This window comes from Bos taurus, chromosome 19 (assembly GCF_002263795.3).
Source record: "Bos taurus isolate L1 Dominette 01449 registration number 42190680 breed Hereford chromosome 19, ARS-UCD2.0, whole genome shotgun sequence".
NCBI classification, from domain to species: domain Eukaryota; kingdom Metazoa; phylum Chordata; class Mammalia; order Artiodactyla; family Bovidae; genus Bos; species Bos taurus.
The window spans coordinates 6,451,188-6,473,092 of NC_037346.1; the positions used below are offsets into that span (position 1 = coordinate 6,451,188).

Genomic DNA, 21,905 nt, shown 5'->3' on the forward strand with positions numbered 1-21,905 from the left:
GTCAATTGCACAACTGTCCTTTTATTCTCAGATGAAGAGACCAAGGCTCTGAGAGCTGGTTGAAGAACTTAGGGCTGGGGCTAGAACCCAGCACTCAGAGGAATAAGAAAGGACCCTCCACTATCTGACCCAGCCAACTGTGACTCACCTGCCACCACATTGCAGCTGGGCTCTGTAATGCTGATCTTCACCAGGTGGATGTTGCTGGTGTGTGCAGTGGGCGATGCATACCTACTGTCTCCACCACCTTATGACTACCCAGCGGGACTCTCAGCCCTGCTAACATTGCCAGGCCCTCCCCCGTAGGGCTGCAGACTCTGGGGCCGCTCTCCAGGGGCCCCAGGAGTTATGCTGGTCACCATCTCCACCTTCCTCAGTCCCTCCGCCACCCCAGTGGTGTCCACAGAAACTGGGCTGTTCGGTGGTGGCCAGGTCTAAGGCTGGAGGTCAGCCTGCCATGCATGAGCTGCTAGTGGTTCCCGGAGCATTTTCTTGAGCTGAGTCTCTTAGTACAGCAACCTTAGCAGCAAGTTGCCTCAGTTTCCGGCATGCCCAAGCCCTGCTCTTGGACCCAGGTGCCCACACTCCAGGTCTAGGGGGCCACTGGGTTCCTGGGGGGCTCAGGGAAGTCCTCGCAGAGCTCACTTCTCCCCAGGGCTCCGCGGGGTCCCTATGAATTTCTGGCTCTTGAGCTGCACCATGGGCTGCCACTTCTCCTCCTGCAGCATCAACTGCTTCACTCAGAACACAGAGATCAGCTTCACCTGCTCCTCTAGCTGCTACAACTTCTCTGGCCATCTGTTCCCACACATGGCTCAGCTGAGGAGCGCTGGGTGGCAGAGGTGTGGACAATCCCTATCCCCATGGTGTCATTGGCGGCAGCCCCTCACTTACCAGCGAGCACATGAAGCCTGCTACGCTGGTAGTCAGGCAGTCCAGGCCAGTGGGCGCGGTCTTCTGGTCCTCAAGGTGGTGACAGGTGTCTAGCTGCTTGTGCTGCACAAGTAGGTTGAAGCTGGCACAAGAAGCCAGGGTGCCTTACTGTGGGCAAAAGCGGCAGCTGCAGTAGGAATCCACCAGGAGCCCGGGCTATAACGGGGCAGGAAGCTGAGGCCAGGCCCCATGCTGCACAACCACCTGCCTCGGCATGTGGCCCTTTTTCAAGTACTTGTACTTTTTCAATGTACTTCAAGTACTTGTTCTTGAGAAAGTCCAGATCAAGGTGGTAGCCTTAAGGCATCTCCACAGAGTAGGGCAGGTCTGGGCACTTTGGAGGGGAAGGCCCAAAGAGAGGGTTGGGCTGGGAGTCCCTGGGAAGGGGATTGAAGCATGCAAGACTTGGGCCATCCTCTTGCCAGCAGACCCTCCTCAAGAGTCACTTGGGGACAGTGAGTTAGACCACCTGCAACAGGAGTTGAGGCTTACCTTGCCCTCTTTGGCTGTCTCGGATTTCCACCACCCCACCCACCCTGTTTTGTGCAACCTGCTGAATCATTGAATTTTGTTAGTTAAGGTCTGCAGTTTACTAAGAGTTACTTCCCAGTTAGCTCCTTGCTGTTATATTATTGTAAAATTCAACTGAATTATTTAAAGGACAATCAAGTTTGTTTCTGAAGTTTATCTTATTAATCTATATTTGTATGAAGATCAGAAACCCTATGATTTGCAAGCAGCAGATTATGCATACTGAAAGACAACATTTAAAGGACTATCTCCAACCTAGAGAAGGAAATGGCAACCCACTCCAGTATTCTTGCTTCGAGAATCCCATGGGCAGAGGAGACTGGCGGGCTGCAGTCCATGGGGTCACAAGAGTTGGACATCACCACCAACCTCACTGGAAGGACTGTTATCAGGTATGCTTAACTTGCTCCTGCACAGCAACACTGAAGGAACTGACTCTTGGATGAATATTTCCACTCAAAAAGGGTCCCTGCACTAAACTGGTCTATAGAGAGGATTGCTGACTTCAAAATCTCCTGAAAGGAATGCTCAAACAGAGAAGATTCTAGCAGACCAAGATGAGAAAAAAAAAAAATCTATCTATATATATATATACACACACATATATATCTGAAGTAGACAGCTGACCCAAGTTGCCAGACCAAGTGTGTATACTAACTGTTTTGATATTAGCACACTGAGTGGCCTATCAATGAAATCTTTGCCTGACCTAGGAATAAGCATTCCTAGCACCATGGGACAGAATGATTATGACATGTCTCCAAAACCATGATCCAATTTATAATCGTGAGGGACTATTGCAAACTATTAACTGGCACCATCTGTTATTACAAGAATGAAGTACTGGCTTCAGTTGTTGATCTTCAACAAATGCTATAAGGAATTCAGAGTGGAGGTCAGGAATGAGGCACTCTGCTCAGAAAGATGTGACAGAATAGGCTATCAGATGTATATATTTTTGTAATTAATTTATTTTTTATTGAAGGATAATTGCTTTACAGAATTTTGCTGTTTTTATTTTTTCAAAAGACTTTATGAGCCCAATGTCTTCCATCTTCTCATATATTCAAAAAAATCACTCAAGTCATTAAACTACTTAAAAACAGTTTCCAAAATATTTTTGGACTTCTCAGTCGACATAATCATGTGAGCCAATGCCTTGTGATATATGTTGAATTTGGACAGAAATTTGAAAAAACATGCAGAGGATTTCCTTTGAAACCTGAGGAGGTAAAAGGGATATCTTGAGTTAAAGCACAGAGATAGGTAATACCTAATAACAGTGAATGTATATTAACCAACTTCTAAATCACAGGGTGAACACTTCACACACATTAGATCATTTCATGCTCACCCTTGTATATGCATAAAGACTCCAAGACAGAAGGGAACTTTGTCTTGTTCCCAGCTACACACTCAATATAGAGAACACAGAGCATTTAAACTCTCTGCTGAATGAATGAATGAATCAATGGTGGCACAATAATCCTAAGCCCTAGGATCTCAATTTGAACCTACAGCAGAAAGATGATATAAAAATTTACACTTTATTTTTAAATTTACACTAAATTTTCATTTACACTAAATTTACTTGTGTTCCACCCATTTCTTAACAAAAGAGTGAGCTTTTAGAACAAATGAATTTTTAGAATTTTTCTTTAAAATGTTTAATTGGAGGATAATTGTTCTATAATATTGTGTTAACTTCTACTATACATCAACATGAATCAGCCATAGGTATACATATTTCCCCTCCCTCTTGAACCTCCCTCCCACCTCCAGTCCCATTCCACCCCTCTACATTGTCACAGAACACTGGGTTTGAGCTCCTTGCATCATACAGCCAATTCCCGCTGCTATCTATTTTATATACGGTAATGTATATATTTCAATTCGTCCCTCCCTCTCCTTCCTCCGCTGTGTCCACAAGTCTGTTCTCTCACAAGTCTGTATCTCCATTGCTGCCATGCAAATAAGTTCATCAGCACCATCTTTCTAGATTCCTTATATATGCATTAATATATTTGTTTTTCTCTTTCTGACTTACTTCAGTCTGTGTAATAGACTGTAGGTTCATCCACCTCACTGGAACTGACTCAAATGCATTTCTTCTTATGGATGAATAATATTTCACTGTATACATTGATATGTACCACCACTTCTTTATCCATTAGTCTGTCGATGAACATCTAGGTTGTGTCCATGTCCTATCTATTGTAAACAGTGCTGCAGTGAACACTGGGATACATGCATCTTTTTCAATTATGTTTTCTTCAGGGTATATTCCCAATGTGGGATTGTCCGGTCATATGGTAATTTTGTTTCTTGTTTTTTAAGGACTCTCCACACTCTTCTCCATCTATTTACATTCCCACCAACAGTGCAAGAGGGTTTCTTTTCCTCCACACCCTCTCCAGCATTTATTGTTTGTAGAATTTTTTTTTAATTTTATTTTATTTTTAAACTTTACATAATTGTATTAGTTTTGCCAAACAACAAAATGAATCCATCACAGGTATACATGTGCTCCCCATCCTGAACCCTCCTCCCTCCTCCCTCCCCATACCATCCCTCTGGGTCGTCCCAGTGCACTAGCCCCAAGCATCCAGTATCGTGCATTGAACCTGGACTGGCATCTCGTTTCATACATGATATTTTACATGTTTCAATGCCATTCTCCCAAATCTTCCCACCCTCTCCCTCTCCCACAGAGTCCAAAGACTGTTCCATACATCAGTGTCTCTTTTGCTGTCTCGTACACAGGGTTATTGTTATCATCTTTCTAAATTCCATATATATGCGTTAGTATACTGTATTGGTGTTTTTCCTTCTGGCTTACTTCACTCTGTATAATAGGCTCCAGTTTCATCCACCTCATTAGAACTGATTCAAATGTATTCTTTTTAATGGCTGAGTAATACCCCATTGTGTATATGTACCACTGCTTTCTTATCCATTCATCTGCTGATGGACATCTAGGTTGCTTCCATGTCCTGGCTATTATAAACAGTGCTGCGATGAACATTGGGGTACACGTGTCTCTTTCCCTTCTGGTTTCCTTAGTGTGTATGCCCAGCAGTGGGATTGCTGGATCATAAGGCAGTTCTATTTCCAGTTTTTTAAGGAATCTCCACACTGTTCTCCATAGTGGCTGTACTAGTTTGCATTCCCACCAACAGTGTAAGAGGGTTCCCTTTCCTCCACACCCTCTCCAACATTTATTATTTGTAGACTTTTGGATCTCAGCCATTCTGACTGGTGTGAAATGGTACCTCATAGTGGTCTTGATTTGCATTTCTCTGATAATGAGTGATGTTGAGCATCTTTTCATGTGTTTGTTAGCCATCTGTATGTCTTCTTTGGAGAAATGTCTATTTAGTTCTTTGGCCCATTTTTTGATTGGGTCATTTATTTTTCTGGAGTTGAGCTGGAGGAGTTGCTTGTATATTTTTGAGATTAGTTGTTTGTCAGTTGCTTCATTTGCTATTATTTTCTCCCATTCTGAAGGCTGTCTTTTCACCTTGCTGATAGTTTCCTTTGATGTGCAGAAGCTTTTAAGGTTAATTAGGTCCCATTTGTTTATTTTTGCTTTTATTTCCAATATTCTGGGAGGTGGGTAATAGAGGATCCTGCTGTGATGTATGTCGGAGAGTGTTTTGCCTATGTTCTCCTCTAGGAGTTTTATAGTTTCTGGTCTTACGTTTAGATCTTTAATCCATTTTGAGTTTATTTTTGTATATGGTGTTAGAAAGTGTTCTAGTTTCATTCTTTTACAAGTGGTTGACCAGTTTTCCCAGCACCACTTGTTAAAGAGATTGTCTTTAATCCATTGTATATTCTTGCCTCCTTTGTCAAAGATAAGGTGTCTATATGTGCGTGGATTTATCTCTGGGCTTTCTATTTTGTTCCATTGATCTATATTTCTGTCTTTGTGCCAGTACCATACTGTCTTGATAACTGTGGCTTTGTAGTAGAGCGTGAAGTCAGGTAGGTTGATTCCTCCAGTTCCATTTTTCTTTCTCAAGATCGCTTTGGCTATTCGAGGTTTTTGGTATTTCCATACAAATTGTGAAATTATTTGTTCTAGCTCTGTGAAGAATACTGTTGGTAGCTTGATAGGGATTGCATTGAATCTATAGATTGCTTTGGGTAGTTTACTCATTTTCACTATATTGATTCTTCCAATCCATGAACATGGTATATTTCTCCATCTATTAGTGTCCTCTTTGATTTCTTTCACCAGTGTTTTATAGTTTTCTATATATAGGTCTTTAGTTTCTTTAGGTAGATATATTCCTAAGTATTTTATTCTTTCCGTTGCAATGGTGAGTGGAGTTGTTTCCTTAATTTCTCTTTCTGTTTTCTCATTATTAGTGTATAGGAATGCAAGGGATTTCTGTGTGTTGATTTTATATCCTGCAACTTTACTATAGTCATTGATTAGTTCTAGTAATTTTCTGGTGGAGTCTTTAGGGTTTTCTATGTAGAGGATCATGTCATCTGCAAATAGTGAGAGTTTTACTTCTTCTTTTCCAATTTGGATTCCTTTTCTTTTTCTGCTCTGATTGCTGTGGCCAAAACTATGTTGAATAGTAATGGTGAAAGTGGCCACCCTTGTCTTGTTCCTGACTTTAGAGGAAATGCTTTCAATTTTTCACCATTGAGGATAATGTTTGCTGTGGGTTTGTTATATATAGCTTTTATTATGTTGAGGTATGTTCCTTCTATTCCTGCTTTCTGGAGAGTTTTTATCATAAATGGATGTTGAATTTTGTCAAAGGCTTTCTCTGCATCTATTGAGATAATCATATGGTTTTTATTTTTCAATTTGTTAATGTGGTGTATTACATTGATTGATTTGCGGATATTGAAGAATCCTTGCATCCCTGGGATAAAGCCCACTTGGTCATGGTGTATGATCTTTTTAATGTGTTGTTGGATTCTGGTTGCTAGAATTTTGTTAAGGATTTTTGCATCTATGTTCATCAGTGATATTGGCCTGTAGTTTTCTTTTTTTGTGGGATCTTTGTCAGGTTTTGGTATTAGGGTGATGGTGGCCTCATAGAATGAGTTTGGAAGCTTACCTTCCTCTGCAATTTTCTGGAAGAGTTTGAGCAGGATAGGTGTTAGCTCTTCTCTAAATTTTTGGTAGAATTCAGCTGTGAAGCCATCTGGACCTGGGCTTTTGTTTGCTGGAAGATTTTTGATTACAGTTTCAATTTCCGTGCTTGTGATGGGTCTGTTAAGATTTTCTATTTCTTCCTGGTCGAGTTTTGGAAAGTTGTACTTTTCTAAGAATTTGTCCATTTCTTCCAGGTTGTCCATTTTATTGGCATATAATTGTTGATAGTAGTCTCTTATGATCCTTTGTATTTCTGTGTTGTCTGTTGTGATCTCTCCATTTTCATTTCTAATTTTATTGATTTGATTTTTCTCCCTTTGTTTCTTGATGAGTCTGGCTAATGGTTTGTCCATTTTATTTATCCTTTCAAAGAACCAGCTTTTGGTTTTGTTGATTTTTGATATGGTCTCTTTTGTTTCTTTTGCATTTATTTCTGCTCTGTGTTTGTAGAATTTTTGATGAGGGCCATTCTGACCAGTGTGACATCATACCTCATTGTTTTGATTTGCATTTCTCTAATAATGAATGATGTTAAGCATCTTTTTATGCACTTATTAGCCATCTAATGGCTAATTAGATGTCTTTTTTTTTTTTTTTGGAAACGTCTGTTTAGGTCTTCTGCCGCCTTTTTAATTGGGTTCTTTATTTTAATGGTATTGAGCTGAATGAACTACTTGTATATCTTGGAGATTAATCCTTTCTCAGTTGATTAATTTGCTATTAATTTCTCCCATTATGAGGGTTCTCTTTTCGCCTTATTAATAGTTTCCTTTGCTGTGCAGAAGTTTTTAAATTTAATTAAGTCCTACTTGTTTATTTTTGGTTTTATTTCCATGATTTTAGGAGGTGGGTCACAGAGGATCTTGCTGTGATTTTTGTCAAGGAGTGTGCTGCCTATGTTGTCCTCTAGGAGCTTTATAGTTTCTTGCCTTACATTTAAGTCTTTAATCTATTATGAGCTTTGTGTATGGTGTCAGGAAATATTCTAGTTTCATTCTTTTACATGTAGCCATCCAGCTTTCCCAGCACCATTTATTGAAGAAACTGTCTTTTCTCCATTGTGTGTTCTAACCTCCTTTTTCCAAGACAAGGTGAGTATAGGAGCATGGGTTTATCTCTGGGCTTTCTATCTTGTTCCATTGGTCTATATTTCTGATTTTGTACCAGTACTATTCTGTCTTGATGACTGTAGCTTGGTAGTATAGCCTGAAGTCAGGCAGGTTAATTCCTCCAGCTCTCTTTCTCTTTCTCAAGATTGCTTTGGGTATTGCTTCGGGTCTTTTGTGTTTCCATACAAATTGTGAAGTTTTTCGCTCTAGTTCTGTGAAAAATACGATTGATAGTTTGATAGGGATTGCATCAAATCTTAGATTGGTTTGGGTAATAGAGTCATTTTCACAAAATCGATTCTTCCAATCCAAGAACATGGTGAATGTGAAAGTCGGTCAGTGGTGTCCAACTCTTTGAGACTGCATGGACGATACAGCTCCATGGAATTCTCCAGGCCAGAATACCGGAGTGGGTAGTCATTCCCTTCTCCAGGGGATCCTCCCTATCCAGGAATTGAACCATGGTCTCCTGTATTTCAGGCAGATTCTTTACCAGCTGAGCTATTAGAGAACCCCAAGAATACGGTATATCTCTCCATCTATTTGTGTCATCTTTGATTTCCTTGGTCAAGCCTGTAGTTCTCTGCACAAAGGTCTTTCGTCTCTTTCAGTTCAGTTCAGTTCAGTTCAGTTCAGTTCAGTCGCTCAGTCGTGTCCGACTCTTTGCGACCCCATGAATCGCAGCACGCCAGACTTCCCTGTCCAACACCAACTCCTGGAGTTCACTCAGACTCATGTCCATCGAGTCAGTGATGCCATCCAGCCATCTCATCCTCTGTCGTCCTCTTCTTATCCTGCCCCCAAACCCTCCCAGCATCAGAGTCTTTTCCAATGAGTCAACACTTTACATGCGGTGGCCAAACTACTGGAGTTTCAGCTTTAGCATCATTCCTTCCAAAGAAATCCCAGGGCTAATCTCCTTCAGAATGGACTGGTTGGATCTCCTTGCAGTCCAAGGGACTCTCAAGAGTCTTCTCCAACACCACAGTTCAAAAGCATCAATTCTTCGGCGCTCAGCCTTCTTCACAGTCCAACTCTCACATCCATACATGACTACAGGAAAAACCATAGCCTTGACTAGATGGACCTTTGTTGGCAAAGTGATGTCTCTGCTTTTGAACATGCTATCTAGGTTGGTCATAACTTTCATTCCAAGGAGTAAGCATCTTTTACTTTCATGGCTGCAGTCACCATTTGCAGTGATTTTGGAGCCCAAAAATATAAAGTCTGACACTGTTTCCACTCTTTCCCCATCTATTTCCCATGAAGTGATGGGACCAGATGCCATGATCTTCGTTTTCTGAATGTTGAGCTTTAAGCCAACTTTTTCACTCTCCACTTTCACTTTCATCAAGAGGCTTTTGAGTTCCTCTTCACTTTCTGCCATAAGTGTGGTGTCATCTGCATATCTGAGGTTATTGATATTTCTCCTGGCAATCTTGATTCCAGCTTGTGTTTCTTCCAGTCCAGCGTCTCTCATGATGTATTCTGAGTATAAGTTAAATAAGCAGGGTGACAATATACAGCCTTGACGTACTCCTTTTCCTATTTGGAACCAGTCTGTTGTTCCATGTCCAGTTCTAACTGTTGCTTCCTGACCTGTATACAGATTTCTCAAGAGGTAGGTCTGGTGGTCTGGTATTCCCATCCCTTTCAAAATTTCCCACAGTTTATTGTGATCCACACAGTCAAAGGCTTTGGCATAGTCAATAAAGCAGAAATAGATGTTTTTCTGGAACTCTCTTGCTTTTTCCATGATCCAGCAGATGTTGACAATTTAATCTCTGGTTCCTCTGCCTTTTCTAAAACCAGCTTGAACATCAGGAAGTTCAGAGTTCACATATTGCTGAAGCCTGGCTTGGAGAATTTGAGCATTACTTTACTAGCGTGTGAGATGAGTGCGTTTGTGTGGTAGTTTGAGCATTCTTTGGCATTGCCTTTCTTTGGGATTGGAATGAAGACTGACCTTTTCCAGTCCTGTGGCCACTGCTGAGTTTTCCAAATTTTCTGGCATATTGAGTGCAGCACTTTCACACCATCATCTTTCAGGATTTGAAAGAGCTCAACTGGAATCCCATCACCTTCACTAGCTTTGTTCATAGTGATGCTTTCTAAGGCCCACTCGACTTCACATTCCAGGATGTCTGGCTCTAGGTCAGTGATCACACCATCGTGATTATCTGAGTCGTGAAGATCTTTTTTGTACAGTTCTTCTGTGTATTCTTGCCATCTCTTTTTAATATCTTCTGCTTCTGTTAGGTCCATACCATTTCTGTCCTTTATCGAGCCCATCTTTGCATGAAATGTTCCCCTGGTATCTCTAATTTTCTTGAAGAGCTCTCTAGTCTTTCCCATTCTGTTGTTTTCCTGTATTTCTTTGCATTGATCGCTGAAGAAGGCTTTCTTATCTCTTCTTGCTATTCTTTGGAACTCTGCATGCAGATGCTTATTTCTTTCCTTTTCTCCTTGCTTTTCGCTTCTCTTCTTTTCACAGCTATTTGTAAGGCCTCTCCAGACAGCCATTTTGCTTTTTTGCATTTCTTTTCCATGGGGATGGTCTTGATCCCTGTCTCCTGTACAATGTCACGAACCTCAGTCCATAGTTCATCAGGCACTCTATCTATCAGATCTAGGCCCTTAAATCTATTTCTCACTTCCACTGTATAATCATAAGGGATTTGATTTAGGTCATACCTGAATGGTCTAGTCGTTTCCCCTACTTTCTTAAATTTAAGTCTGAATTTGGCAATAAGAAGTTCATGATCTGAGCCACAGTCAGCTCCTGGTCTTGTTTTGGTTGACTGTATAGAGCTTCTCCATCTTTGGCTGCAAAGAATATAATCAGTCTGATTTCGGTGTTGACCATCTGGTGATGTACATGTGTAGAGTCTTCTCTTGTGGTGTTGGAAGAGGGTGTTTGCTATAACCAGTGCATTTTCTTGGCAAAACTCTATTAGTCTTTTCCCTGCTTCATTCTGTATTCCAAGGCCAAATTTGCCTGTTACTCCAGGTGTTTCTTGACTTCCCACTTTTGCATTCCAGTCCCCTATAATGAAAAGGACATCTTTTTTGGGTGTTAGTTCTAAAAGGTCTTGTAGGTCTTCATAGAACCGTTCAACTTCAGCTTCTCCAGCGTTACTGGTTGGGGCATAGACTTGGATTACTGTAATATTGAATGGTTTGCCTTGGAAACGAACAGAGATCATTCTGTCGTTTTTGAGATTGCATCCAAGTACTGCATTTCGGACTCTTTTGTTGACCATGATGGCTACTCCATTTCTTCTGAGGGATTCCTGCCCACAGTAGTAGACATAATCGTCATCTGAGTTAAATTCACCCATTCCAGTCCATTTCAGTTTACTGATTCCTAGAATGTCGACATTCACTCTTGCCATCTCTTGTTTGACCACTTCCAATTTGCCTTGATTCATTGACCTAACATTCCAGGTTCCTATGCAATATTGCTCTTTACAGCATAGGACCTTGCTTCTATCACCAGTCCCATCCACAGCTGGGTTTTCTTTTTGCTTTGGCTCCATTCCTTCATTCTTCCTGGAGTTATTTCTCCACTGATCTCCAGTAGCATATTGGGCACCTACCGACCTGGGGAGTTTCTCTTTTAGTATCCTATCATTTTGCCTTTTTATACTGTTCATGGGGTTCTCAAGGCAAGAATACTGAAGTGGTTTGGCATTCCCTTCTCCAGTGGACCACATTCTGTCAGATCTCTCCACTATGACCCGCCCGTCTGGGGTTGCCCCACGGGCATGGCTTAGTTTCATTGAGTTAGACAAGGCTATGATCCTAGTGTGATTAGATCGACTAGTTTTATGTGAGTATGGTTTTAGTGTGTCTGCCCTCTCATGCCCTCTTGCAACACCTACTGTCTCTCTTGGCTCTTACCTTGAGCGTGGGGTATCTCTTCACAGCTGCTCCACCAAAGTGCAGCCATTGCTCCTTACCTTGGACGAGGGGTAACTCCTCACTGCTGCCCTTGCTGACCTTCAACGTGGGATAGCTCCTGTAGGCCCTCCTGCACCTGCACAGCAAGCAAGGAATTTCTGTGTATTAATTTTATATCTTGTGACTTTACTATATTCATTGATTAGCTCTAGTAATTTTCTGGTGGAATATTTAGTGTTTTCTATGTATAATATAAATATCATGTCATCTGCAAACAGTGACAGTTTTACTTCTTTACTGTTCTGGATTCCTTTTATTTCTTTTTCTTCTCTGATTGCTGTGGCTAGGACTTCCAAAACTATGTTACATAATGGTGGCAAGAGTGGTCACCCTTATCTTATTCCTGATTTTAGACGAAAGGCTTTCAGCTTTTCTTCACTGAGAATTATGTTTGCAGGGAGTTTGTTGTATACCTTTATTAGGTTGAGAAATGATCCTTCTATACCTACTTTTTGGAAAGTTTTTTTTTTTTTTTTTATCATAAATTGGTTTTTAGTCAGGGCTTTCTCTGCAATGACCGTATAGTTTTTAACCTTTCAATTTGTTAATATAGTGTATCATACTGATTGATTTGAGTGTACTGAAGAATCCTTGCATCCCTGGGAAAAGCCCACTTGATCATGATGTATGATCCTTTTAGTGTGTTGTTGGATTCTGTTTGCTAGAATTTTGTTGAGAATTTTTGCATCTATGTTCATCAGAGGTATTGGTCTATAATTTTGTCTTTTTGTTGTGTGGCAACTTTGTCTGGTTTTTGATTCAAGGTGATGGTGGCCTCATAAAATGACTTCGGGAGTTTTTCTTCCTCTGCAATTTTCTGGAAGAGTTTGAGTAGTATAGATGTTAGCTCTTCTCCAAACTTTTTTGGTAGAATTTGTCTGTGAAGCCATTTGGCCCTGAGCTTTTGTTTGTTGGAAGGCTTCTTTTTTTTTTTATACTTTTGATTTCTCTGCTTGTGATTGGTGTGTTCATATTTTCTATTTCTTCCTGGTTCACTATTCTAAGAACTTGTTGATTTCTTTGAGGTTATCCATTTTATCAGCATATAGCTGCTCATAATAATGTCTTATGATCCTTTGTAGTTCTGAGCTGTAATTTCTAACTTTTTTGTTTCTAATTTTATTGATTTGAGTCTTCTCCCTCATCAACTCATTTCTTGATGAATCTGGCTAATGGTTTCTCAGTTTTGTTTATCTTTTCAAAAAAACAGGTTTTAGATTTATTGGTCTTTGCTATTGTCTCCTTTATTTCTTTTTCATTTATTTCTGCTCTCATCTTTATGATTTCTTTCCTTCTACTAACTTTGAGGGTTTCTTTGTTCTTCTTCTTCTAGTTGCTTTAGGTGTAAGTTTAGGTTGTTTATTTGATGTTTTTCTTGTTTATTGAGATAGGTTTGTATTGCTATAAACTTTCCTCTTAGCACTGCTTTTATTGCATCCTGTAGGCTTTGAGTTGTCATGTGTTCATTGTCATTTATTTCTAGGTATATTTTAATTTCTTTAGTGATCTATTGGTTTTTCAGAAGCATATTGCTTAGCCTCCATGTGTTTGTGTTTTTTATAGATTTTTTTTTCACCTGTAGCTGGTGTTTAATCTTATAGTGTTGTGACCATAATAATGCTTGAAATTATTTCAGTATTTTTAAATATGCCAAGGCTTGATTTGTGACCCAAGGTGCAGTCTATTCTGGAGAATGTTTCACATGCACTTGAGAAAAAAAAAAAGTGAAATCTACTGTAATTGGATGAAATGCCCTGTAGATATCAATTAGTTTCAACTGATCCAATGTATCTTTTAAAACTTATGTTTCTTTATTAATTTTATATCTGGATGATCTGTCCATTGGTGTGAGTGAGACATTAAAGTCTCCAACTATTACTGTGTTATTGTTATTGTTGATTACCCCTTTAATAGTTGTTAGAATTTGCCTTATATATTGAGGTGCTGCTATGTTGGGTGCATATGTCTTTATAATTGCTATTTTTTTTTTTTTTTGGATTTATCTTTTTATCATTATGTAACATTCTTCTTTGTTTTTTGTAGTGGTCTTTATTTTAAAGTCTATTGTATCTGATGTGAGTATTGCTACTCCCTCTTTCTTTCGATTTCTGTTTGCATGTAATATCTTTTTCTATCCCCTCACTTTCAGTCTGTATGTGTCCCTAGGTCTGAGGTGAGTCTCTTGTAGACACAATATATAGGGGTCTTATTTTTGTATCCATTCAGCCAATCTGTGTCTTTTGACTGAGCATATAGTTTATTTATACTTAAGGTAATTATTGATATGTATGATCATATTACCATTTCTTGTTTAGGGTTTGTTTTTGCAGGCCTTTGTCTTTTGTTTTCTCTCTAGAGAAGTTCCTTTAGCATTTGTGTTAAAGCTGTTTTGATGGTGCTGAATTCTCTCAATTTTTACTTGTCTGTAAAGCTTCTGATTTCTCCTTCAAATATGAATGAGATCCTTGCTGGATAGAGTAATCTTGGTTGTAGGTTTTTTCCTTTCATCACTCTAAGTATATCTTACCACTTTTTTTCTGACCTGCAGAGTTTCTCTTGAAAGATCAGTTATTAGCCCTATGTGGATCCTCTTGTATGTTATTTGTTGTTTTTTCCTTGCTGGTTTTAATATTTCTTCTTTGTGTTTAACATTTGTTAGTTTGATTAATATGTGTCCTGGCATATTTCTCCTTGGGTTTATCCTGTATGGCACTCTCTAGGTTTCCTGGATTTGGGTAGCTGTTTCCTTTCCCATTTTAGGCAAGTTTTTTTTACTATAATCTCCTCAAATATTTTCTCATGCCCTTTCCTTTTGTCTTCTTCTGATGGTACCCCTAATTCTAATGTTGTTATGCTTAATGTTACCTAGATATCTCTGAGAACTGTCCTCATTTCTTTTTATTCTTTTCTTTAATCTGCCTTGCATCAGTTATGTCCACCATGCTAACTTCCAGCTCACTCATCCATTCTTCTCCTTCAATTACTTTGATATTGGTTCCCTCTAGTGTATTATTAATCTCAGTTATTATGATATTCATTGCTGATTGTTTATTCTTTAATTTGCCTAGGTCTCTGTTAAACATTTCTTGCATCTTCTCAGTCCATGCCTCCAGTCTATTCATCGGTGCCTCCATTTTATTTTCAAGATTTTGGATCATCTTCACTATCATTACTCGAATTTTTTTCAAATAGATTGTGATTTCATCTTCATTTGTTTGGTCTTGTGAGTTTTTACCATGTTCCTTCATCTGCTGCATGTTATTCTGTCTTTTCATTATGTTTAATTCACTTTGTTTGGGTCTCCTTTCTGCAGGTTGGAAGGTTGTATTTGGGGAACAGACTGCTCAAGTGCCTTGTGAAGGTTTCCCAGATAGTGAGATTTGTGCCTATATTTTGGTGGATGGAGCTAGATCTTGTCTCTCTGAAAGGCAGCACCATGTCCAGTAGTGTGTTTTGAGGTGTTTATGGGTTCTGCTTTATTGACTATGCCAAAGCCTTTGATTGTGGATCACAATAAAATGTGGGAAATTCTGAAAGAGATGGGAATACCAGAACACCTGACCTGCCTCTTGAGAAACCTGTATGCAGGTCAGGAAGCAACAGTTAGAACTGGACATGGAACAACAGACTGGTTCCAAATAGGAAAAGGAGTACGTCAAGGCTGTATATTGTCACCTTGCTTATTTAACTTATATGCAGAGTACATCATGAGAAATGCTGGGCTGGAGGAAGCACAAGCTGGAATCAAGGTTGCTGGGAGAAATATCAATAACCTCACATATGCAGATGACACAGCCCTTATGGCAGAAAGTGAAGAACTAAAGAGCTTCTTGATGAAAGTTAAAGAAGAAAGTGAAGATGTTGGCTTAAAGCTCAACATTCAGAAAACTAAGATCATGGCATCTGGTCCCACCACTTAATGGCAAATAGATGGGGAAACAGTGGAAATAGTGGCTGACTTTATTTTTTGGGACTCTCAAATCACTGCAGATGGTGACTGCGGCCATAAAATTAAAAGACACTTACTCCTTGGAAGGAAAGTCATGACCAATCTAGACAGCATATTGAAAAGCAGAGACATTACTTTGTCAACAAAGGTCCATCTAGTCAAGGCTATGGTTTTTCCAGTAGTCATGTATGGATGTGAGACTTGGACTATAAATAAAGCTGAGTCAGAACAATTAATGCTTTTGAACTGTGGTGTTGCAGAAGACTCTTAAGAGTCCCTTGGATTGCAATGAGATCCAACTAGTCCATCCTAAAGCAGATCAGTCCTGGGTGTTCTTTAGAAGGACTGATGTTGAAGCTAAAGCTCCAATATTTTGGCCACCTGATGCGAAGAGCTGACTCATTTGAGAAGACCCTGATGCTGGGAAAGATTGAGAGCAGGAGGAAAAGGGGATGACAGAGCATGAGATGGTTAGATGGCATCACTGACCCAATGGACATAGGTTTGGGTGGTCTCTGGGAGTTGGTGATGGACCGCATGCTGCGGTTCATGGGGTCACAAAGATTCGGACAAGACTAAACAACTGAACTGAACTGATGGCTTTGGTATGGTCTATCTGCTAATGTGTAGGGTTGTGCTCCTGTTTTGCTGATGTACTGGCATGGGGCATCTGGCACTGAAGCTTGCTGCCCTTTGGGTGGGTCTTGAGTGTTGAGATGGAAGCCTTTGGGAGAGCTCTCATTGATTAATGTTCCACGGGGGTCAGGAGTTCTCTGGTGGTTCAAAGTCCTGGACTCAGGTCTCCTACTGAGAGAGTCATTTCCTAGGCCGGTTGATAAGGAGTCTAGGGGTCCCCAAGGACAGAGGGGTCTGAAATTCTCAAGGAGGAAGAAAGGACAAACTTTTTTTCTTTCTCCACATTCCTTAGGATTATATAACAATAATGTATCTTGCCTAAGGACAGTCTCTGGATTAAACCTTTTGTTATCTTATAATGTAAATTATGGGAGTAGGTCTGATGAGGTCTTTACAACCTCCAGACATTCTTTGGATTATATAACCTCACTGTTAACACTAGCAAGCGGGTACTCTTTCTGCCCCCTTCTGATGCCTATGTCGGAAGCTTTCTCTATCTCCTTTATACTTTAATAAAACTTTATTACACAAAAGCTCTGAGCGATCGAGCCTCGTCTCTGGCCCCGGATTGAATTCTTCTCCTCCGGGGGCCAAGAATCCCGGTGTATTCGCGTGATTCACCAACAACCTTTCACTACCTTAAAGGTCCAGGCCTAACCCCTTACTGAAGTACCAAGATATTACAAGCCACACAGTACAGAAGACAAAACCCCAAGACTATTGGTGAAAGCAATCCTCAAGAGCCCAGAACATTCAGAGAAACTCACACTTAAGTCCTCCAATATTTCTAGGAAGAAATATAGTGTGCCCCTCTTATGGGCAGTTTGAAGTCCACTCAGTCATAGATCTGGCCTTACTCCAGCTTGTGTGTGCATTCTAAGTCGCTTCAGTCATGTCTGACTCTTTGTGACCATAGGTATGGTAGCCTTCCAGATTCCTCTGTCCATGGGGATTCTCCAGGCAAGAATACTGGAATGGGTTGTCATGCCCCCCTCTAGGGAATCTTCCCGACTCAGGGGTTGAACCTGTGTCTCATATGTCTCCTGCATCGGCAGTTGAGTTCTTTACTACTAGCGCCACCTGGGAAGCCCACTCCAATTCATATCTTCTCCCAAACCCTACAGTTGCCCCTAACATCCACAGTCACACTAATTGTGGATATTTGGTCTGCTGAACCTGTGGCTGCTGTAGCTAATTCTTTTTCCCTTCTTCAGTCACACAGTCCCTATTGTTCCGCTTTGGTTTTGAGCCCAGCTCTGCTTGTATGTCATCCTCCAGTGACTGTCCCTTGCCCAGACATGAGGGGGCAAAGGCCAAGGCTTATTAGGGCTCACTTGCTCAATCTGGCTAGGGAGAAGGAGGGGTATGGCAGCCACACTTGGGATGTACTGGGAAATGCTTGTGCCGGTAAAGACCTGCTGGATGTTGTTACATTCTGAGGGCGTCAGGCTCTCTCCAAGAGGAATTGGCCCCTGGTCACGGGTCCCTAGAAACAGCCAAGCTACATAGACTCTCAGCAAAGAGTGGTCAGCAACTTGTGCCTGCTCACAACCTGGTGATAACTGCCACCTCTGGGGTCAGGACTGCATCAGTGATGTTTTGTCCACTGCCTCAGGCGCTTTCTCTGGCTTTGGCAGTGTCTGAGGCTTATGCTTCTCATTCTGGGATTGTAAACCACAGTGTCTAATTCCACCCACTGGAACTCAGACCAGTTTTGCCAGTTTGGGGTTTTGAAGTCTACTGCTGTGCACTCAGCTGTCTGCTAACACACAGAATTAGTGTGGCACAGCAACAATGACCTCTTGCCATTCTGGGATTCCCAGTCTTTTTCCTGTACTTTCTCAGCTGTTGCACTAGTCCCCTCAGAGTATCCTCATGGCAGCCAACTCTGGTCCTCTCCCTGGAGTCTGATACCAACACCCAAGCCTTGACAACCCGCCCCCATTTCCACAGGAGGTAGAGGGACAAGAGTCACTTTTTGAGTGCAAAGTGCTGTTCACAACAATCTTTGTAGTGATTTCTCTCCATTTTGCCTTCTGAGCACCTGTTGTTGCTCTCCCCTCTGAGGTTCCAAACCTCCACCCTGACCTGGCCTGTGAGGGGATTTCTGAGGGTGTGGAAACTTGTCCTCCTTCATGACTCCCTTCCTGGGGCACAAGTCCCTGTCCTGAAATCCTTTGTCTCCTTTTTATCTTTATCTTTTGCCCTACCTCATTCTAAGCAGATTGACTTGCTTATTTGGAAGTCTGGTGTCTTCTGCTAGCATTCAGACATTGTTCTGTAGGAGTTGTTCCATATTTAGATGAATTTTTGATGAATCTGTAGGAAGGAAGGTGATCTCCCTGTCTTAGTCACCCATCATCTTCTTCATTTCCATCAGATTTTTAGAATTTTTAACAACTAGAATGGTTTGGTCTTTGTTATTTTTGCTTAATTCTATTACTTAAAATTTTTACAGAAATTATTTTTGCTTCTTCATTCTGTTTGGACATCTTTGAAGGACTTATACAGGCTGTCTAGAAGTCCACACAGTAGGAAGGTGTTATTGATGTAGCTACTTAAAGGGAGAGAGGAGCTAATGCAGGATAAGAAGAAAGGAGCTTTTCTTTTGCAGACCAAGATCCTGGAAGTTAAGAAAACATGAGTCCCCTATGGACAGATATGGAGGTTGATGACGGTGGAGGCAGTGATTAAGCCCATTTTCTCCTATCCACTTTACTTGATTCCTTTCTAGTGGTTCATAAACTGGGAGAAAGCCAATGGAAACCAAGGAGGACAAAAATGATACTTAGAGCTCAGCGAAGGACACAGAGCAACTTTTGTTCTATGTCAAAAGCTTAGGAGGGTCTATTTCTAAGTGGTCATGAATTCTGCTTACTAATGAATGTGGAGTTTCATTTTCCCAGGGACAATGAATAGCACTCCGCATTGGGAACCTGATTTCAGGCCAGTGTTGAATAATTGCTGGGTTGCTGAAAGCATCCAAGTAGAATCTCTCCCTCCACTTCACTGCTTGGCTCCTCTCTCCTCCCAGCTACTTCAAGCTCTTATAAACAGCATTCATTTTCAATTACAAGCTAAGAAATGTGATTGTGAAGCCAAGGTGCAAGGTTCCTGGAGAGGGACTGCTAGGGAGGCTGTTTCCTCACATCTCATTTTAGTTTGTAACTTGCTGGTGGGGTTGAGTAATCACTGAAGAACAGATCAGAATGCACCTGCTGTAAGAAGAGAAACAGTGATGGGATGTCACTCAGAGAATAGGTTGTGAAAGATGTGATGTCCTTGCTCACTCTGGCACTCCTCACTTGCTCTGATGAAGAAAGTTACCATTTGTGATCTACTGTCTGGAGGGGATGATATGACAAAGACCTGAGAGTGACCTTTTGACAAGCAGCCAGTCAGGAGCTGAGGCTCTCTGCCTAACAGGCTGGGGTGAACTGAGTCCTACCAACAACATTCTCAATGAGATTGAAGAGAATCTTTCTCTGTCCTGCAGGTTTGCAAGGACTGCAGTCCCAGAAGACACTGACTATAGCTTCACACGGAGAAGGCAATGGCAACCCACTCCAGTACTCTTGCCTGGAAAAATCCCATGGACCGAGGAGCCTGGTAGGCTGGAGTCCATGGGGTTGCTAAGAGTCTGGCATGACTGAGCGAGTTCACTTTCACTTTTCACATTCATACATTGGAGAAGAAAATGGCAACCCACTCCAGTATTCTTGCCTGGAGAATCCCAGGGACAGAGGAGCCTAGTGGGCTGCCATCTATGGGGTCACACAGAGTCGGACACAACTGAAGTGACTTAGCAGCAGCAGCAGCCTCATAGAGTTGCAGAGCCAGATACCAGGACCAGCTCAGCCTCACTCAGGCCCCAGACACACTGAAACTCTGAGATAAGAAATGTTGATACATTTGGTACAGAGTGTAGGTGGCTAATCCTCCACCTCACTTCACTCAGGTCTCTTCTCAAATGTCTCCTAACACATCCAAAACCAACCAAACCCACAAAACTGATCACACATTATCCTCTAGCCCCTTACCCATCTTTATTTTCATTCTGGAGATTATCACCACTTACACTTATGTATTTATTTATTAGCTGGATTCCTTCAGTTCAGTTCAGTTCAGTCGCTCAGTCGTGTCCGACTCTTTGTGACACCATGAATCGCAGCACGCCAGGCCTCCCTGTCCATCACCAACCCCCAGAGTTCACTCAGACTCACGTCCATCGAGTCAGTGATGCCATCCAGCCATCTCATCCTCTGTTGTCCCCTTCTCCTCCTGCCCCCAATCCCTCCCAGCATTAGAGTCTTTTCCAATGAGTCAACTCTTTGCATGAGGTGGCCAAAGTACTGGAGTTTCAGCTTTAGCATCATTCCTTCCAAAGAAATCCCAGGGCTGATCTCCTTCACAATGGACTGGTTGGATCTCTTTGCAGTCCAAGGGACTCTCAAGAATCTTCTCCAACACCACAGTTCAAAAGCATCAATTCTTTGGCACTCAGCCTTCTTCACAGTCCAACTCTTACATCCATTCATGACCACAGGAAAAACCATAGCCTTGACTAGACGGGCCTTTGTTGGCAAAGTAATGTGTCTGCTTTTGAATATGCTATCTAGGTTGGTCATAACTTTCCTTCCAAGGAGTAAGTGTCTTTTAATTTCATGGCTGCAGTCACCATCCGCAGTGATTTTGGAGCCCCCAAAAATAAAGTCTGACACTGTTTCCACTGTTTCCCCATCTATTTCCCATGACCAGATGCCATGATCTTCGTTTTCTGAATGTTGAGCTTTAAGCCAACTTTTTCACTCTCCACTTTCACTTGAATGAAAATTCAATGAATACCATGTCTGTCAATTTTCTGGTAAAAATAAAGATTATATATATTGCACTGATGGTGGTTAGATTTATTTGAAGAAATAGATACTGTAGGGCTACTTTATACCAGATTCATTGATCATAGGTTATCTATCCCTTTTCCCTGGTATCTGGGTCAATTAATTTAGTCTCTTGGCTAATTATTTTTCTTGTTATTGTTATTAAATTGTTGTCTCTATGACTTTAACTGAGTTTTTAATTAAAATGCCAATATTTTGCCAAGGCCAGAGCTTATATGTACAGGCTTGATTGAAGTCCAGCATAGGATGATCATAATTATTTGAAAAGTTCTTACCTTGCTTTGTGATGAAGTCTAACTGCCTGCTACTTTCCTCAATTGGCCTTAGCATTTTGTTCTCAGAAATAATAATAACATATCTATTCCATTTCCACAAGCGTAGTTCTTTCGTTGTTGTTTAGTTGCTAGTCATATCCGACTCTTTTGCAACTCTGTGGAGTGTAGCCCGCCAGGCTCCTCTGACCATGGAATTTCTCAGGCAAGAATACTGGTGTAGGTTGCCATTTCTTTCTCCACAACCATAGTTTTAATTGTTCCATTAACTTTATTTCTTTGGGTGTAAGTTTTGCTTATTGAATTTATTATCCATTTTTAAACTATAGACTTATCTTAGACATTTGGTGTTTCCTCATTTGATGTTCATTTTTGCAATTGAGACTGCAAGTCAACTTTCTGCTTCTTTAAAGGAGGTGTGGGAACTACTGCTGAGGCTCACTGTCCCCAGGTTTCCACTGGGAGGGGCAGGCCCACAGCACCATTAGCCAG

The 21,905-nt window shown here is 41.1% G+C and overlaps 1 long non-coding RNA gene across 1 annotated transcript in view; it reads right to left on the reverse strand.

Moving 5' to 3' along the window:
- Window positions 1-2,459: 2,459 nt before the first annotated feature.
- The window catches only part of LOC132342984 (uncharacterized), a 40,380-nt gene continuing 20,934 nt past the window's right edge, over window positions 2,460-21,905 (reverse strand). The window contains exons 2-3 of the long non-coding RNA XR_009491613.1: window positions 11,599-11,734; window positions 2,460-2,686 (exon numbers count right to left, since the gene is read on the reverse strand). This is a non-coding gene — a long non-coding RNA (uncharacterized lncRNA). The remainder of the gene's footprint in view (window positions 2,687-11,598; window positions 11,735-21,905) is intronic.